The 19,999-nt window shown below is 41.0% G+C and overlaps 1 protein-coding gene and 1 long non-coding RNA gene across 5 annotated transcripts in view; one reads left to right on the top strand and one right to left on the bottom strand.

The window, feature by feature from the left end:
• The window catches only part of Lrrc3b (leucine rich repeat containing 3B), an 84,743-nt gene that overhangs the window by 21,880 nt on the left and 42,864 nt on the right, over window positions 1-19,999 (top strand). The window lies entirely within an intron of this gene.
• Window positions 3,755-15,673, bottom strand: LOC125613696. The gene is made up of 3 exons (XR_007344239.1): window positions 10,290-15,673; window positions 9,971-10,062; window positions 3,755-9,283 (listed from the first exon to the last, which is right to left on the bottom strand). It is a non-coding gene; the product is annotated as an uncharacterized LOC125613696 (long non-coding RNA).

Below are 19,999 nucleotides of genomic sequence, written 5' to 3'. Positions count from 1 at the left end.
TGATCAAAGATGACCCTAAGCAGATTTCCCAGGAGAGGACCAGCCATTAGGATCAGGAGGAAGAGTGGTGGTTTTCAGGTCTCCATTCTTTGTTCCTTATTCCTCATTTATTTCATGTCAAGGTCAAGGAGCTTCCAGACCTGATTGTTCTTGCTGCTCCATTGCAAGGTCTGTTCTGGTTGTGGTCCATGCCAAGTGACCACAGTGTGGGGCCAACCAAGGCCTCTTGTTTCCTATTCTATGATTGATGGTTCCGATGTTGACCCTAAGTGTGCACCATTCCCAGTGCAGATACTCTCATCTTTGTGATGGGCTTTTAGAGATATTTAATCCAAACCCCACAGAAACCCCATCATTCATAGCAACACGCTGTTGAAAGCAAGTTTAGAGCCCCTGAATAATGCCACAACAAGCCTTCCAACCAGCAGTTTTCAACAATGGCACTCTGGCACCCCTCTGAATTACTATCTGCTTTGGCTAATTCAATATGACAGGTTTCTAAAGCAATTTGAGTTCATGTAGAAACGGTGAGAGAAAGACAGTATTCAAATTCTCTTAAAGAAGAATGGGAAAGCACTGATATTACATTCTCCTTACAAATACCCATCAAGATCCATTTGGATTCATTCCCTAGAGGTATTAAGCATGTTTTATCTTTTCTTCTCCGGTCACCTTTTCGGTTTCCTCTGATAATTATATTCTACCTGCAGTGCGTGAGTTTACCCCAGAGTGTAGAACCAGCCAACGGAATGTTCAGCCCAGAGGCCACCAAGGATAGGCAGGAAAGACAATATTCCTTAGTATTTGGGGGAAATTCCATGTTTTAAAATTCAGGCAAAAAAAAAATATGCTGCTCATGTGAAAATCAGTCCATCAGATAAACAGGATCTAAGGTTGGGTTTGGAATATCAGCGCTCCTTTTTCTCTGCCTGCTTCACCTCTTGAGGTTGGCCTTGAGATGGTAAAGCCGTTTGAGGAACATGGAGTAGTAGAAGGGCACATGGAGAGGTGCAGGACTGTTGGTTGGACTCCAGTGCCAGCACTTACGACTTAGGCTCCAGCCGTACTACCTGCCTGGTGGATGTGACCCCCTACTTGATCCTTCTCCGTCTTGATTCCCCGCTCTCAAGTAGATAAGCCCTTTCCCACCTCTGCAACCCATCTCTTATGGTTCTCTCCCTCAGCTCCAGCCATGTTGGCCTTCTTTCTGTTTGCAGAGCACATTGTTGGATTTCTCCCCCATTACCAGCAACTGGCATACATTAGTTACTCAATAAATATTGGTTATATGGAAGTTACTTGGAGCTCCATAGGAAATGGAACAGCTCAGGGTGCTGTTCTGAGGATCAGATAAAACAAAGTTCCTGAGAGTACCGTGGATGTTATAAAACACTATTCAGATAACATATTACTAAGGTTTTGGGCCACCTTGTCCATGAAAACCCTCTTTTTTTTTTTTTTGTTCCAGCCTCAGATATTCTCTTCCTATTTTTACAGTATTATGCATCACTGTAAAGATTTGATGTTTTGACACATGATCTTGTCTCCCGATACAGCTCATTGGTGGGAGTTACAAATGAAATTTGCAGGAAGAGGAAAAAATCCTCTAGCTTGGAATTTGCTACTTGACAAACAGTTTACAGATATTAGCTTGAATGCCACAGAGTACACAGAACATACAGGATTTGAACAATATCCAGTGTCAGAGGGAGACTGCATTTGGATTTGAAGCTACATACAGCTTCCTGCACCAAGTTTGGCCTTAAGAAAGGGGCAGCATAGCTCTGATTTGGAGGAGGCTGGAAGTACATGCAGGGTTGAGCTCAGAGGCAAGCACAAGGGTATCACTGCCCGTTTCTGTTTATTGTGTCCCTTCAAGACAATAGCACGGTGATGAAGGACAGTGCTGCTGACAAACACACCTTGCCCGTCTGTAGTTTAAGTAGTTTTTATTCATCTGCTTACCTTTGTGGAAAATTTTCAACCTTTACTATTTATAACCTTTTGCAGACTTCAATCAATATGTAGCATGTTGGCTTTGAAAGAGCTTGATTTAAATTGTGGAGGGAAATGAAGGGGGTTTTAGAAATCTCAATCCATTATTCATGATGTTTAGAAAGATGGGTTTTTTTAGAAGTGTGAAAATCACCCTGATGGAGACTGAATCAGGCAACCATCGGCACTGATTTCGGATGGTGGAAACCCCGCCTTCCCTGACACCTTGTAGATAAGGTATGCAATGGGGCTGTGTCCCCCCAACTCCCCTTATTTTTACAAGAAATGAAAAGAGATTTTTGTTTGTTTCCGTGGAAATTAAAATCTCCAGGTCAAGAAAATAAAAACAAATCTCAAATCTGGGAAAAAAAAATTGCTACACAAAAAGATGGATGTCCTCCCCATCTCTTGAAGTGTCAAGGTTTTTCATCTAGTTAGGTTTTCTGTTCTCCCCTCCCCAGAGAACCCAAATCCTGCCTGTCCTGCCTAGAATGTGGGGTCTCTTTGCTAAACTCCTGAGAGAAGCCTCACACAGATGCTCGGGTGAGCAAGAATTTGGAAGCTATATTCATAATATTTTAACTATAGCATTTATTATTATTATTATCATCATTATCATCTTTTGGTACCAGGGATTGAAACCAGGGGCTTTTAAGTACTGAGCCACGTCCCCAGCCCTTATTATATTTTGTTTAGAGATAGGGTCTTGCTAAGTTGCTTAGGGCCTCACTAAGTTTGTTGATGCTAGCTTTGAACTTGCGATCCTCCTGCCTCAGCCTCCCAAGCTGCTGGGATTACAGGTGTTCACCACAGTGCCTGGATAGCGTTAATTTTTAATTTGGGTGAATTGGAGAATGAACAAATTACAACTCCAAATTTGTTACATGAACTATGCCTGAAAATAACCATTAAAGACCATAAATATAACGGCTGCCTCTCAAAACCTGTACTTTTCCCTTAATGCAGCTCATGAAAAAAGAACAGGGCGTTTCTCTGATTTGGAGAGAGCTGTAGGGTTTTTCTGGGGAGTGCTGTTTAAAGTGAAGAGTGGATGAAGTAGCACAGAAGTCACCAATAGAATGAGGCCCTGAAGTACACCACACTCAGAGGGTGAACTAAAATACAGCTTTTTAAATGTGTCTATGATAAAATCTACTTCTATTTTCAAGAAAAAGAGTTAGAAATCGAGGCGAGTTCTTAAATTCCTAAAAGGGTCATTTCATTCTGTATCATCTGACTGAACACCAGGCTGTCCAGGTAGGGCAAACTGCTGGAAAGGAAATGGTAGGAGACCCTCAATGTTACACAAAATTACATATAAGAGGTTGTGAGGGGAAAGGGGGAGGGAAACAAGGGAGAGAATTAAACAACAGCAGATGGGGTAGAGAGGGAAGATGAGAGGGGAGGGGAGGGGGGATAGTAGGGGATAGGAAAGGTAGCAGAATACAACAGTCACTAATATGCCATTATGTAAAAATGGGAATGTGTAACCGATGTGATTCTGCAATTCGTATTTGGGGTAAAAATGGGAGTTCATAACCCAATTGAGTCAAATGTATGAAAGATGATATATCATGAGCTTTGTAATGTTTTGAACAACCAATAAAAAAAAGAATATTCTTAGAACATTGTGCAAAGAATTGTTTGCTTTTTTGTGAGGTTGGGTACTTTACTTTTTTTTTTAATTGCAGATGGACACAATTATTTTATTTTATTTATTTATTTTTATGCAGTGCTGAGGATCAAACCCAGTGCCTCACATGTGCTAGGCAAGTGCTCCACCACGGAGCCACAACCCCAGCCCCATTTTACTGCTTTTTATGGAGAAATCATGATTCATAGAGAATGCTTTACCCATGTCTTATTTACCCATGTCTGTCTTATTTCTTTAGGAATCTTTAGTACAGAATATTTAATATGAAACAATGCATTAACAAACAGAAGAGAACTTTCCTAGATGCCAGTTGTGTGGCTATTTTTTCCAGACCCTTCTCTTCATATTCCTGATATATTTTTTTTAAAGAGAGATTTTTTTTTAATATTTATTTTTTAGTTTTCGGCGGACACAACATCTTTGTTTGTAGGTGGTGCTGAGGATCGAACCCGGGCCGCATGCATGCCAGGCGAGTGCGCTACCGCTTGAGCCGCATCCCCAGCCCCATATTCCTGATATTAAAAATAAATTCACACTGGGAGTTTGAACTTTGTAGCATTTGAGCCCTTGTCCAATCTCGCGCGTTTCCATTATATGTGAAGGTGAATCTCCTCAATCCAGGTCTTTATCTTCTTATGCTTATGTCCTCATTTGCTCCTCCTTTGCCTTCTCCCCTTACCTCATCCTTTAGATGACCACCAGGTTCATCTTCCCAAAAAATACCTCTTTAATTTGATCACCTCCTTGTGTAAAATACTCGATGACTCCCAACTACCTAAATGCCCCATTCTTTCATCTGGTATGTGAGGTCACCTTCTGGGTCCATTCTACTTCTAGTGTTTTTGTCTTCATGATGAACATCATCCAGAATGTTGCTTGACTTCACAACACGTTCTGCCTTCCCTACACTCCTGACATCAACTCCACTTGGAGATTTCTCCTCCTCATCTTCTTTCCTTATCCCATGGTATTTCATCCTTTTGAGACCCAGGGCAAAAGCAAGACAGACGTTTTTATTGGTCATCCCTGATGAAAATAATCCCTCTGTTTGATAATCTTCTATCTCTTGAATTTACTTTCTCTGTGTTTCTAGGTTTAAGCTGTGTATATCTTTCTGTTTTGTCTCTCAACCCTGATTACAAAACTCTTATGGTTCAAGACCATGCCCTGTACTTTGAGTGTCTCCCTCATTCTCTAGCTTGTCATCACACATATTATGGGTGCTCAGAAAACATCTGTTATCTGCTCTCAAAACTAAGGTGCTGCTCTTGCTAACAAACCTGAAGGCCAAGAGGCTCTAGTTTCTAGAGGTGTGAGATAATTTTTTCCTGAGTTACAGCATCTGGGTCACATTGCTTTACTTCTAGGATCTGGATTACTGTACCCCAGGGTCTGAAGGGTCCATGAGTGACAGCGTGAAACGTGTTTGGAAGAAGGGTCCTGCTGTATGTGGAAATGAGGATGGGTCACCAGCTCCCCTAATCGGGGACACACTCAGTGCAGGGCAGTAGAAAAACACACCCTGGATACAGGCAGGAAGCAAGCACATAGAAAACTTGAAACTATTGTAAAACCAGCTAAGAGGTATTCTGCTTTTTATGATAGCCAAACCCTGGCATTTCCAAAGGATGTCAGCGATAAAATACTTTTTCTCCCTCAAAATATGTTGCAGCGATGGTTTCTGTTAATTTTCAAGGATATACATATAAACTCAAAATTAGCACATTTTTGTTGTTTAATAGACACTATATTCTACATGGAAGCTAATTCTGAGAGGTCCAAGTTATGCCTACGGATGCAGGGTCTCAGCTATAAACTCATTCGATGTTAACAATTCCAGATCCTTCTCTTGCTTCGGGTGGGTACAGCTCTCTTCTCCAGCCAATGTTGGTATCATGTGTTTCCACATTTGAAAGTTGATTTTAAATAACCAGTGGAGGCAGAGTGATTGTAAAATTGAAGAAATGACCCTTGAGTTACAATAGTTATGTCATTCTCTATTAAGTCTTTGGGTTTTTTGTTTATGCTTAACATTTAGGTACCACAAAGAACATTTGCTCAGTGAGTGCACAGTTTATATATGAATAAAACTTGTTTCACTTCATGACTATGATTGTAAATCATGTTGTCACATGGAGAAGGGATGTGTGAAAAAAATGATTTTCCCTGAATGTCATGCATATTAGGAATTCCTGGGCATTAGATTGACTTTTGCTTTATGGAAGAACACTTTTCTGGGAGGTCTCCAGAGAAGGCTCTACCCAAACATCTCCCTAGCAAAGAGATTTTTCTGTGACCAGTCATGTGAAATGTGTAAATGATTCCCTCCCTTTCTCTGCCTCATTCTTTATCATTTTAACTCATTTGCTTTTCTTCACATAACTTGTAACACCTGAACCATTATAAAAAAGGAGCAAGTATATGTGTGTGTGTGTGTGTGCAAGTGTGTACCTGTTTAATATTTGTTTTCTAGACTCTAAGTTCCATGGGGTAAGGAAATCTGCTTTCTCAAAGCTGTCTCCTGAGCTCCTACAAAAGTCAGTGTTGGCATACAAGTCAAGTGCTCAATAAATATTTCTTGAGTGCATGAATGAAAGAATGAGGAGATGCATCATATTCTATCCTAAAGAGATGTTTCCTGTCTTCTGTCCAGAGCTCATTTTGCAGTGGGAAGGAGGAAGCTGAACTTCCGGTGGATTACAGAAGTACCTTTTCTTCTCCCTAACCTAAAGAATGTGGCCCTCTGGGAGCAGATGAAAAACTGCCTCTCCTTTCTTATTTGTCACTTCAGCTTGCAAACCTAACACAGAGGGTGACTTGGTAATAAAAACTCAAGTATTGAGCTTACTATACTTAGATCCTTTAATATGTGTTATCTCAATGAGTTCTTAAGAATAGACATTTCATAGATAAGAAAATGACAAATTGTCACACTACAACTTGTCCAGGTCCTGATACTATCAAGGACCAGAGTTTGGTTTTGCAAAGGTGTAGCTGCAGAGCCTGGCTCTTAACTATTAAGGGCTGCACCATGTTTTTACTGGGTAACAGCAAGGGGAGTGAAGGGCATGAACACAGCACTTGCCCTGGAAGAAAAGCTGAGCCGTTTCAACCAGCTCAGGGGACACTTGCTTTCTGCAGCTCCCCCAAATGCTGTTTATGCATGTGAGAATAACACCAGTACAATCAACAGGGGCTGCCCTGTCCCTGAGACCCAGAGGAAAGGACAGCCGGGGCATGTGAGGCAGAGCCTGGTCCTTTGTGGGATTCTCTTCCTTTCTAGCAGTCTCCGCTGCTTTGGCACCTGCTCCTGCCAGCATATGCTGCTGGGAAGTGTTAGATGTCACCTCCCAGCTGTGAAGTGGGGCGGAAGGGAGAAACCAAAGGAGTGGCACAAAAGAGCTGGGGAAGTAAATGCAAGGCTGAAGGGGGTGGGAAAACTGTGTCAGCTCAGATGGAGAGGACATGATCCTCAGGGAAGGATGTAGCCCAGTCCCCACAGTCAACTGTGCCTAACTGGGTGGGCCGTGTCCTCTGTCCAGATGCTAAGCATTCTTCTACCAAGGTTCTATTTTCTTTCCCACTCTTTGGATGACCTACTCTCAAAATACACTTCAGGTTTCTTTAAAATAATAATAATAATAATTAATAATAGCTTTCATGTGTTTTAGATACTTTGAATCAGCTTTTTTAAAAGTGCAAAAATTTTTGTTTAAAATTATACTAACAAAGTTATAATGGCATTCAGAAAAGTAAACAAAGCGCCTCCCCAAATCTCTCCATGCTAAGAATGTTTTCACTTCTTTTTCTGGATTCTTCCCTGTATGGGTCTTGATCACATCCACGCACATTTTTTTTACCGTGGCAGAAGCTCAGATCTTTTAATGTGCTGAAATCTATATCTGAAAGGCCTTGTCTCCACTGCCACTAGCAACCGGCATTGCCTGGGATGAAGAGGAGGTGACAGGGATGATGGTGCCCCTGGGAGATTCACCCTTGAAGAGAGAGGTGGCCTCAAAACTTGAAGTGGAGTTTGTAGGATAAAAAAAGAAAAAAAAAAGAATGAAATATCAAGAGCTGAGCCAAGGATGAGGGAATGAAGGTACCTAAAAGACCAGATGAAAAACCTGAATAGACATAGGTGTGGAAAGGGGAAAAAATGTGAAGGAGAGGAAGATGATAATAATGAGGAGGGACGAAAGGAGAATCACTTGCACCTCCCTGCCTTTCAGTTCCCTGCCAGGCCCCGTAAGTTAACTCTCTCTCCATGAAGCCTAGACTTTGTCACTTTTCTACAATCGGAGGAATGAAGATGGCAGGAAGAAGTACATGTGAGTTCAGACGCTGCAGAAATCGGTCTGTTGTTAATAATGGTTTAGGAGAAGCTGGTGTGCCATTTCTCACTGATAGAAGCCTCTGGGGGCGCTGAGAGAGATGGAGTCTAGAACAAAACATGTAAACTGTCACCGGGAAAAACTCAAGAGAAGAAAGCTGATGGTATCCTTTAAGCATCAGTAAGATAGTCTAACCCGAGACAGAATTCTTGATCATGCTGGGTGTTTTAGACGCTTAAATCATGTCTCTGATGACAGCTCAGGGCCGGGTATTAGATTTTTACCATGAATTATAATGGTACCCATTTAAACTCACGGTGAACTGTTTGGTTTTGAGAACAGACCATACCCATGTGTGTATCCCGAAGTTTTTCACATGACCCACGGTGAAAGACGCAGGATGGAAGGCAGCTGTCTGTCTGATCCATGGCAAGTTGGTGAAGAAGTGAAGTGTATTACATGGAGGAGAAGTTTCTAGTGTCCATACCTGGTGGCAGCAGATGGTTCCTTTTTCCATGACTAATTAACAACTGAAAATAGCCTGCATGATACATTTCCTAGATGGGGGAAGCAGTCCAAAGCTTGGCTGAGTTGCTGTGATGCTTTCCTGTTCCTGGTGGTCTGTTTCTAATAACCTGCACAATCATGTAATAGAATCCTGATTTAAAATCTGTCAGAGATTCGTGTCCTGGAATAAGACCAGGATGGATTTAGATGCTGGAGTATTTCTCCACTGCCGTTCCATCTATACCAAGTCGAGCAAACTTGAGAAACTGACTGTCCAATAGCAAGGGCTTGCAGCAGATCATGAGTGTCCGTGGCAGTGAGTGGTTCTCAAACATTGCTGTACACTAGACTCCTCTAGTGAGTTCTGAGAAGCATCCAAGTCCCAGGCTTCACTGTACATACAGAAAGCTAGAAATCCCAAGCTAGGGATAAGGCATCAGTAGTTTAAAAAAAATTCCTAGGTGGTTCTTACACATGGCTATGAAATAAGGCATGGTACCACAAATACTAAGGAGAAATACCTATGTGCTCTAGGAGTACTTCAGAGGAAAGAGTAATAGCAAAGATCTGTGTGGCAGGAAAGACGGAGGATGCTCTACCCAGAGAGAATAGCAGAAGCCAAACTGAGATGGGAAAGCACAGAGTGGACCAGATCAAAATTCTTTCTGGCAATAACTTGAAGGCAGGAGAGACAGCAGTAGAGAATATCAGAGGGCATCATAATGTGCTGGAAAGGAGCTTGGAATCCAGGCTGATGCTGTCTTATATGTAGTTTCATAGGCAAAGGTAATCACTGGAGAAAGAAAGCGTTTGTGTGTTTGTTTTTAATTTTCAATACCTTCATTCTTATTTATTTATTTTTATGTGGTGCTGAGGATCAAACCCAGTGCCTCAGCCACACTTGGCGAGTGCTCTATTGCTGAGCCACAAACCCAGCCCTTTTGCAGTCCTTTTCTTTATTTTTAATGAACGCAGGGCCAGTGAGTAAAAAAAGTGCCTGGAAGAAGGCATAAATATAAACCTGTACCACAGTAGGATGCTGATTGCTTTAAAATAGCATTTCCTAACTTTAGTTATTACTTTGCCATCTTCATGATGTTTGTGCAGAATTTCCTCATAGCTTTATTGAAATGGACTTACTTATTTTAACTTAAATATATCTGTAACAGATTATCTATCAGCCCACCTATATTACCTACCCATCACATATTTATATAAATTCCTCAATGGAAATCCAGTATACCTTTTCATCAGTAGAAGTTTAACCTTAGAACCCAATCCCATAAAAACAAATAAAGCAGTTTCTTTTATTAGTGCATTATAGTTATATACAACACCGGGGCTGATTTTGACATAATTATAGAAGCATGGAATGTAATTTCCTCCGATTTCGTTCCCAGTACTTCCCTTACCCTCCCCTCCTCCTTTCCCCCTGTTTTTCTCTATGTATACTCTAAAGTGATTTCTTAAAGACTCTCACCTGCTCTCATTCTGAGTTTGAGGCCTGGTCCCTTTGTTGAAAGGAGATTCACAAATGATGTTGACAAAGCAGCACTAAGCAGGATGGTCACCCTAAGGATGGAGAAGAGAGAACGGAAATGAGATAGCCCAGAAGCAGATGTGCCCAGCTTTTGTCCAGGGACTCTTTGGGGCTCTGCCGAGGGTGATGGGCATTTTGTCAGCATTGCTCCTGAGAATGCAACCAAAGTCTGCCACATGTCAGCTTGAACGCTAAACTGCCTACAAGGGATGTAGCTAAGAAACAGTAAAAAAAAATAATAATAATCACAGTACCTCACCTTTGAAGGTGCTTTCAGATCTAATCATCCCCTCTTTTTCTTCCTGTAGAAAGGGCAGCTCCTGTTGGTTTGATAATCCCAGGAGTTTGCTCTCAAGGTAAATTAAACTCAACAATCTGTCCATTTTACAGATGAGCAAACCAAGGCACAGAGAGGCTAAGAAACTGGCCATATTTTGCACATTTAATAGGCCATACAGTTGGACATCAAATTGAGGTTTGTTTGACTGCAAAGCCTGACCTCATCTTCTTCTTCACCCTGCCCCCAAATGACTGTGCCTGGTTATTCACTTCCCCAGATGATTTTGGCTTAATGATTTATGAGTGCCCTGAAGAATCCCTGCAGGGATGGAACTGATGGTCTCTGTAAAGCAGAACAAGAGGCATGTTGCTGCTGTTGCTGAGGTCCAGATGAGCTGGTATGCAGGGCTGGCTGTCTGTTATGGCTAAGAGAGTCTAATGATAAGTTAACCCAGACATGTGATGACTCAACATAACACGAGGTCATTTCTTGATGTCCAGGGCAGTTTGAGATTGGTGACAAAATGGGAAGTGAAGGTGACTTTGCTTCATTTAGTCATTCAGAGAACTAGGCCAACTGTGGCTCAGTTATCTTCCAGTTCTTGGCTTCTAAGGCTGCCATTGTTATCTGTTCTTCAGTCAGCCAAAAGGCAAAACAGCTTAGAGGAATATGCATGGGATGAGTTTATAGTCTGAGCCATGGAAGAGGTTTGCATGCCTTGCATTCCCATTGCATTGGCCAGAATTCAGACACTTCACTGCACCTAATGGCAAGGAAGTTTGTGATGGATAGTCAAGCCAAGAAGAGGAGGAAATGGATTTCAGAGAGCACTCATACCAAGGGAGCAGAAGAAAGTGCCCAAGACTAGAAGTCTGAAGATCAGGGCTTTCAATCCTGATGACCCCATTGCTAGATCCACTTGACAAGGTGATTTTCAGAATAAAGTGGTCCCTGTTGCTTTTTAACCTGCAGGGAAATTTAAGATCAAAATGGAAATGAAATGTGATATGCAGGTATTCTTCACAAAGAAACTTAGAGCTTAGCATAGGAGAATGACAAGGACCTTGGTGGCAAATGGAATCAAAGTTCAGATTCTTTTTTCTGCCACTGCATAGCTGTGCTAGTATCACTCATTCATTCAAGCTCTCTCCGTGGCAAAATGCTTTCTGTTAATGTAGGAATAAAAGCACTTACCTCACTTTCTCTTTCTTCTTTTTTAAATAGAGTCCAAAGTATAGAAGAAGACAGTAGCCTGTAGAAAATCTTTGAAAACTACAAAAGGTCAAAGAGAGATTCAGGTTGTAGTTTTAGTACCATGATGACCTTGTGCTTCAGGGTCTATTGCTGGATAGTTGCTCCCAGTTTAAACATCCTCTCCTGGAGGAAGAACAGTACATTTTGTTAAAGGAAATGCTCACTCCCAATGCTCATCGCGACTGTAAACTGGGAGGGAACAGCCTGGCCAACTCCATGTTTGAATTACTAGCATACCGGGTACTGTGTATGGTTTGTGTCTGGTTGATAATTGGATGGAGTTCAACTTTAAAATATTCTTTCTGGCCAATGGCAGAATTGTGCAAGTGACTGCCACTGCAATAGTGACTAACTCCCCAGGGAGGGCCACAGAACTCTAACAGCTCCTGTGTCTCTCTTTGGGGGTGAGTTTTCTCCCAAGTGATCATCCCTCTCCACCTTTTGTATTTGCTAAGTGACTATTCTGAATTGATGGTGTTAGTCATTTAAACAGAGTCATGCCAGCTCTCATGCCTTAGCAGTTCCTGAATTAAAGTGATTCATTAAGTTATTTTCCTTTGCTCCCCCCCCACCCTTGTTGGAGTCTCTTGAAACTTCTTAATTCTAGCCAAAGTGCTCATTACCTTCCAGGTTGCCTTCTGAGTTGAATTTTACAGAGGGGTGATTGCCTAACCTGGGCTTTTCATTCATTTCTGGGCTCACCCAGCTATGAATCGGCAGGCATAGACTGTTCTTCTCATAGTAGAATGAGGATGACTCACTCTTTTATTTTCCTGGGTTGCTGCAGGTAAGGCCGCATCTGCCTTTGTAAGCTTTAATAAGTAAATAGCAAGGGTGATGAGAGAAAATCAGAAAGAATCCAGCTACCATTAGCTCCAGAATGGAGGCTGCATTGTATCATATTACTATCTGTTTTATTCAGCCTTTTCACTGCTGTGACCAAAAAAACCTGACAAGAATAATTAGAGGAGGAAAAGTTTGTTTGGGGAACTCATGGTTTCAGAGGTCTCAGATGGCCAACTCTATTGTTCTGGGCTGGAGGGGAGGGCAGAGCATCAAGGTGGAAGACTGGGGTGGAAGAAAGCAGTTGCAGGACATGGCACAAGACATCAGAGAGAGAGAGAGTGAGAGCAAATGTACTTCCCCAGTATCCTCCCTCCTCCAGCCACACCCTACCTGCCTACAGTTACCACCCAGTTAATCCCCTGATTCACTAATTAGGGTAAAGCTTTCATACCCTCTAAACTTTCTTGCAGTATCTCACACATGAGCTTTTGGAGGACATCCCGTATCTTAACCATAACACTATCAAATTTGATGATCTTGACTTTGCCACCATTAAACAACTTGCAGAGTATCATTCTTTACATGTCCCTTCCAATGAAACAGAATTTGTCAATAAAATAGCTGCAGAGAGTCATCCCTGTGTTTCTCAAAGTTTCATGTGCATAGGAATCACCCAAGATCGTCTTAAAATAAAATTCTAATGCAGGAGATCTAGGATGGCATCAGGCATTTGGAATTTCTCTCCAGTTTCTAAGGGATGCTGCTCATCCAGCTACTACACTTTGAGGAGGAGGAAAGAGATGATGAAGCAGGCCCCAATCTTACCAAGGCCTCATTCTTTATACTAAACATTTTCAAATGATGTGGTCTCTATGAAAGGAGTAAGAAACAGGTTGCACTTATGATAATAAAGAAAGAAATTGCAATCAAGGGGACAGTAGGATCTTTTATGTTTTCCATAGTACTTTTACAAAGTGCCTCCTTTAGTTTTTTTTTTTTGTGTGTGTGTGTGTGTGAGTTTGCAAAATTTAGGCAGCTCCACATCTAAGATTCCATCTATGCTGACAGTGAAAGGAAAATAATAGCCTATTCCTTCTGAGTAGTGGTGTGGGCATAGCTACAACAAATTACCTGACAAAAGGGATGGTTAACTATAAGGGTAGGTGTGGCTGGGGATTCATAGACAATTAAGAATCTGTGTTGGGATCAGATGCCAACTTGCTAATGATTTTGTACCTTGGAAGCCTTAATATTTAGGATGTCAAACTATAACTATTGGGAACATAACTTTGCAAATATATTCTTCTATTAAAGAGAAGAGGTGGAACCTGTGAATATCTGAATGCATATTAAGAATTACAGCCATGTGCCTGGTGATTACTGATTGCCAAGCTTTGTGCAAATATCAGTTCCTTTACTCCTCACAATGATCCTATGAAGTTGGTACTATTATTGTCTCCACCTTGTAGGTAAAGAAACTGAGTAACAAAAAGGTTAAATACATTGCCCAAATCAACATAGCTCAATTTTTAAATCTGGGCTCGCTGGCTGCCAAGTCTATTCTCACTGCCATGTTTTTCCTGATCTCCCATAGGAAGTTCACATACTTACATACATATGATTTAAGTTCACATCCTTCTTCTTCTCCCCTCCCAAAATCTTTAATTTCTCTGTCATTCTACCAACTATGAGATGGCCCTAACAATACCCTGGCAACCTCTGAAGATGGTTAGGAAATTGAAATAAAATAACCCATGTGAAATTATATAAACCATGTACAGAAGACTCAAGGATTAAATGGAAGTACAGAAACAGTGTGTTTGATTGCTAGTGAGGTCCTTTGCCTTGTGTTTCTTTAATCTCTATTTCTGTATTTTTGCTACTTCTTCAGGAAGAACTAGTTTGGCATAGACCTGTAAATTAAAAACAAAAAGATTATTTTTGGATTTTCTTTGTTTAGGTTTTCTGAAAATAGAATGCTCTATAGAGGCTAAATACTAATAAAAGATCCATCCGCAGATTTCATTCATTCATACATTGAAAGATTATTCCCTATGGATTCTTCTCTGAAGTGTTAGCCCATCTGGGTGGAAATGATTCTCCCACACCTCCTGTATTTAGCTCTTAGGTGTTTTGTGATGGAAGCAATTTCACCATAGAATTTTGCACTCAAATTTAGCCCATGCTTTTTCTTGTTGCTTTGTCTCATCCCAGCAAATTTGTCATTCTGCAAAAGCCCTAACTTTTTAGTGTATCAGTCTTCCAGCTGCACATGTTTTTCTTCTTTCAAATTTTAATAGGAGATAGTATAGCAGTCCCCACCTAATTGTATTACCCCGTTCCATCCAAGAGGTCAGGGCACCTGAGAATATGGATTTATGATAAGGAAGGACCAGAGGTTTTGCTGTGTTGCATTGTCTCAGGTTCCGATGCATGTGGTGAAGTTGCATAGAAAAATTCTTTTTTTCTATCAGAAAGCCCCAAAAGAAAAAGGAAGAAAATTTTCAACCATAACTAGCTACATGAAATAAAATAGAATCCAGATTAGAATTCATTTCCTTTTAGGCCAAGATCATGACATATCTTTTAGAGTAAATGTTAGAGTTAGATATGATTTGTTAAAATATCACATTCAAAAGAGAACCAAGATGGAGTAAATTGTGTGTGTGTGTGTTTGTGTGTGTGTGTGTGTGTGTGTGTGTGAGAGAGAGAGAGAGAGAGAGAGAGAGAGAGAGAGGGAGAGAATAGGTAAGATTTTAAAGCTGATTGAATAAGAAGAGAACCATCAGATAATCCCATCATGATTTGCTTTAACTGTGGCTTCTGTAATTATGTTCGTTTAGGGTTTTGACGTGGCCAGTAGTTAATGAAAGTCTGTGTCTTTTAGAGCATTGCTTGCCTTCTGTGGTATTGCTCTAGAGCAACTGTTGACAAAGGAAGGTAGTCTATGTGAACTACTAGCTTCTGATGTATCTAGGTGCATATTTTTGATGTAAAAGGTGCAGCCAATGTGGCCTAGTGGTCAATGATGCAGACCTTAAATTCCTAGTGCTCAGTTCAAATCTTGCCCTTTCCAGTTCTCAGCTACATGACCTTGAGTGAGTTACCTCTTTTGCCCAGCTCTGTTTCTTTGTCCTTGCAATGAAGATAATAATAGTACCCATCTGAGGGAGTTGTGGTAGAGATTATGCAAACATAGTGTGTAAATGTCTTTAAAAATAATAAGTATTGATGCTGAGCCTGGTGGTGCATGCCTGTAATCCCAGTGGCTCTGGAGGCCAAGACAGGAGGATCATGAGTTCAAAGCCAGCCTCAGCAAAAGCAAGGTGCTAAGAAACTCAGTGAGACCCTGTCTCTAAATGAAATACAAAATACAGCTGGGGATTTGGCTGAGTGGTTGAGTGTTCCTGAGTTCAATCCCTAATAATAATAATAATAATAATAATAATGATAATAATGGACAATATAAGGCTTAATGTTTAGATAATTTTTATCCTTTAGCCACTATTAATCCATGTGGTGACATAAGCACTCTAATATTTGTTCTTGGATACTTGGCAATTTGAAAAACATCCATTCAAATCAGTTAATACTAATGCTAACCCCAGGGATGTGTGTATCATTGACTAAAATCCCTTCACTGCACACACACGTGTGTACACATACACAAGGCCTAAAGGAATGCAGCTTATGGCTCTCCATATGAACCTAGAGTGATTCTGCTCTTCAGATCACAGCTACTACCTACAGAAATCTGCATGTTGTAAGTGCCCACGCTTCATCCTAAGCCCACTATTATTTTCAGCTTATTGTGTTTCTATGTATTTATTTAAAGTAAGTTGAAAAAAATGCTAATAAATCAGAGGATGAAGAAATGCCACTCAAAATATCATTCCTTATGCCTAGTTGATATTTTGGTGATTGTTACATCTTCGGGTGTTTTGTTATTAGTTGTGATCATGTTGTACGACATAATTTTATATCTTCCCTTTTCACTACATTTAACAATGTTTTCAAGCATTATTACAAGACCTTTATAAACATCATCACTGTAATGGCTGCATAATAGCACATTCAGTGGGTATGTTGTAGTTAGTCTAACACACTTAGTGGTATGAACCATTTATGTTTCTCTGGTTCTTTGCTGTTATAAATACTGTTGCCACAAACATCTCTGTACACACTAATGTTACAGTGTTTACGACAGTGGTCACGCCCATGCTGGCATATGCCAAATCTGTATGTAAGCCATCAGAGTTGGAATTTGGTTGATGTCCTTGCCTTTGATTTCTCCCACTGCATTTATTGATTTACTTACAATTTCTCTAGCTCAAGTTCAATGTCCAAAGTTCATTTCTCACATTTCTTTGCCTTTCAAAGTTGAAAGTTCAGGAAATCCCAGAATGGTCTAGAATGAAGAAAAGTTACTTGGAAAACTTGCACAGAAACTGCATTCTCAAAATTGCAGGTTCTGATCTCTCAGAAAACTCCTAGAAGCCTCCTGGGGCTGGAACATCCTAAAGCTATTCTGAGAAATGTCATTTTCCTGGACATATTTCCCCAGCATTCACTTATCTCCTCCAAAAAAATTAGTCCTATTAAACTCACCATAAAAAAATATGAATCTTGTACCTTTTAGTGAGAGGCCTCTGTATCCTTCTCTTGAGTTAGATAATTGAGTAATTTTTTTCTAGCTATTAATGCTAGCAGGCTCTATCTTTTCCCCCCTAAACCATTATCATCAGTTAAATTCATTTACTCTCCTTAGACTCTCTGCCAAGCCCCTCTTGTGTTCCTCATACCGGAATTTGTACAGTTCAATACAAGAAAAATATTCTTGTTTGCTTGGACTCATTCATCTGATATGCAGTTGTTGGAATTTGAAATTTAATAATACTGATTAATATTTTTTGCCACTCTATCCCCCGTAAAGGGCCCCAATTCACCCCTTAACTTCTTTCTACTCCTAATTTCCCCAGCAGCCTCAGCCCCTCCAACTCTATGATCCAACTCTTCCCCCCTGCTGAAGTTATAGCATGGTTAGTTCTGATTGTTTGCAGTCCATGCCAATAGATAGAGATGATAGATGACAGACAGGCATGTGGTGTGAACATGCACCTCTGCCTCCTTCAAACTAGGATTTGAGTTTGTAACTTGGAAGTAATTTTCTTGAAAGGAGCATGGCTTCTTTGGAGCTGGGGATATCTTTTGGTTCCTACCACTGCCTCTGCCTGTTACTGACCCAACCTGCTTCTTTAGCAGATAGGACATCTTTTATCAGGTGGATGGAGAGATGATAAACCCAATTGACATCTCATCGTTTGGGAAAGCCTGACATGGGCCTGTTTCTCTGTTGCTGCTTCTTATTTCGGGTATCAAGAACTTGAAGTCAAATGGGGCAGAAGCAGAGAAGGAACATGAGGTTGTGTGCATCTCTGCTACTCAAGGGATCCCTCTAAGAATCAAGAGATGGAGCAGTAGGTCAGAATGGAACTGAGTTTCTGTGCTGGCTTGGCCACTCTGTCACTTTTGCTCCCAATGCGTCTGTTTCAAGAGGTAAGGGATTTCTGGGTTGTGCATGAGGCTCTCCCAGGCACAGTGATAGCCGTGCAAACCTCTTCCAAGTTATTTTCACAGACTTCTGCCTTACAGCCAGCCAGCTTTTGGCTTGACTGAGTTCTGTCTTTGAGAAACATGCATATTTAAAGGTAATGTTTATAAACCAAGGGGTGGTATTGTGTTGGCTCTGTCCATGTAGAGATTTTTGAGATTCATTTTAAAGTTTACCTTTTTGAAAGCTTACCTTAAGTTTTTACTCCTCTACCCCAACACAAATACATCTTCATTTTACTGTTGGCACATCTAGCAAATTTTTGAATATCTATAATTCTCTTGAAACTTAGAATTTTATTAATTACTCAAGTAATATTAGAAAAAAAAATCTCATAAACTTTTCATTTACAGTAATCATGAATAAATTGTGTTTAGGTGAAAGGGCTATGTATTAATTGTGCCTGGTGTTTTTGTTGATTAGGCAATTCTGTAATAGTGCTAATCAGAGCTGCCTCCTGTCTATCAGCACTGACGAGCTTTTCCATTGACTGTGCTGATTTAGAATATTAGTTGTATCTAGCTTTCCCAAGGTAGGGGAGCCATTCTCAGCATGACTGTTTTCATCCTCGCGCTGAATTGGCAAAATGAAAATGATTATGAAGCTAATTGCATAGCTCAAGCCAGAATCCTGGATTTCTCTTTGCCTCGTTCCTCTCTGTCATTCAATACTACATTTGTTCAGTCAAAGTCTTGCCAGTTTGAGTTCTTAGCTATTTCCTGAGTTCCATATTCCCTTCTGGGTCAGGCCCTACCATGTCTTTGTTTTTTTTTTTTTGTACCACGGATTGAACCCAGGGGAGCTTAACCATTGAGCCACATCCCCATCCCTTTTCATATTTTATCTAGAGACAGGATCTGGTTGAGTTGATTCGGGTTTTGCTAAGTTTCTCAGGCTGGCTTTGAACTTGTGATTCTTCTGCCTCAGCCTTTCTAGCTTCTAGGATTATAGGCATGTGCCACTGCACCCAGCCCTGCCATGTCTTGTTTGGACTATCACCATAGCTTTTGACTTCCTCTCCCTGCCAATAGAATTGCCCAGCATAATGTTGCCAGAGGATTTTCCCAAGAGCACATTCAAACATGTAACTGTCTCCTTTAAAACTTGTCAGCAGATGCCCATTACCCACTGCATAAAGCCCATGCTGCAGAGAAGGACAGACACGTCTTGTGCTTCAGAATCTTCCCTTTCATTTCAACTTAATCACCTCTCGCTCTCCAATTTAAATTGACACCCTATCAACACCACCTGACTCAGGATTCTCCTCATTCCTTTCAGCCATGTTTGGTCCATGGTTTTTACTGGACTATTTTGTTACCATTTTGCATCCTGACTAATCTAGCCTATACCTCAGCAGTTAACTGGACCTCTTGCCTCTTCTGGGAATTTTGGGGAGGATGCTCTTCTACCACTGTGCAGAATCTCAGTATCTATTCGTGTTTCTGCACCCTACTACAACTGCCACTAGCCCTCCATTCTCTGAGGGCAGAGAAAGTCCCTTTTCTCTTGTTATTCCCAGTGTCTAGTGTTGAACCTAGAGTTTAGTAACTGTTGATGATGTTATGCTGGGTCATCAGGTCATGGCCGATAAGGTTGAAGTTTTTACCAAAGGAGGCATTTTTGGTTTCAGTCTCTAGAAGTAAACCCTGAGTGGAAGATCCATGAGAAACTGATTCATTGGGAAGTGGTTCTATGAAACAGTGCTAGGGGACTAGGGAAGTGAGACAGGGAAGAGAAGGGAAGGGAAGGGAAGGGGTGGGGTCAAGCAAAATCATGCCATCAAGAGAGTCCCGCAGAGGATAACTGTGGCTCAGTTTTGCAGGGAGTTGTGGAAACAGTTTAGGTGCTACCTCTGATTTGTCATACCAGGGATAAGTAGCTGGGGTATTGAGATTTTCAAATCCATCAACATTGGCTAAGGGCTGGTTGCCTTCCCTCCAAAATATAAACTCTCAGTCACTTGACTTTCCATGTGGATATGGAAACAGGTCAGAAGGACCACAGGTCTCAAAAGTAAGCACATGCCAGAATCACCTAC

This window comes from Marmota marmota, unplaced genomic scaffold (assembly GCF_001458135.2).
Source record: "Marmota marmota marmota unplaced genomic scaffold, marMar, whole genome shotgun sequence".
Lineage (NCBI taxonomy): Eukaryota > Metazoa > Chordata > Mammalia > Rodentia > Sciuridae > Marmota > Marmota marmota.
Note: the sequence above shows the minus strand (reverse complement) of the source record. Positions and strands in the feature narration are given on the sequence as shown.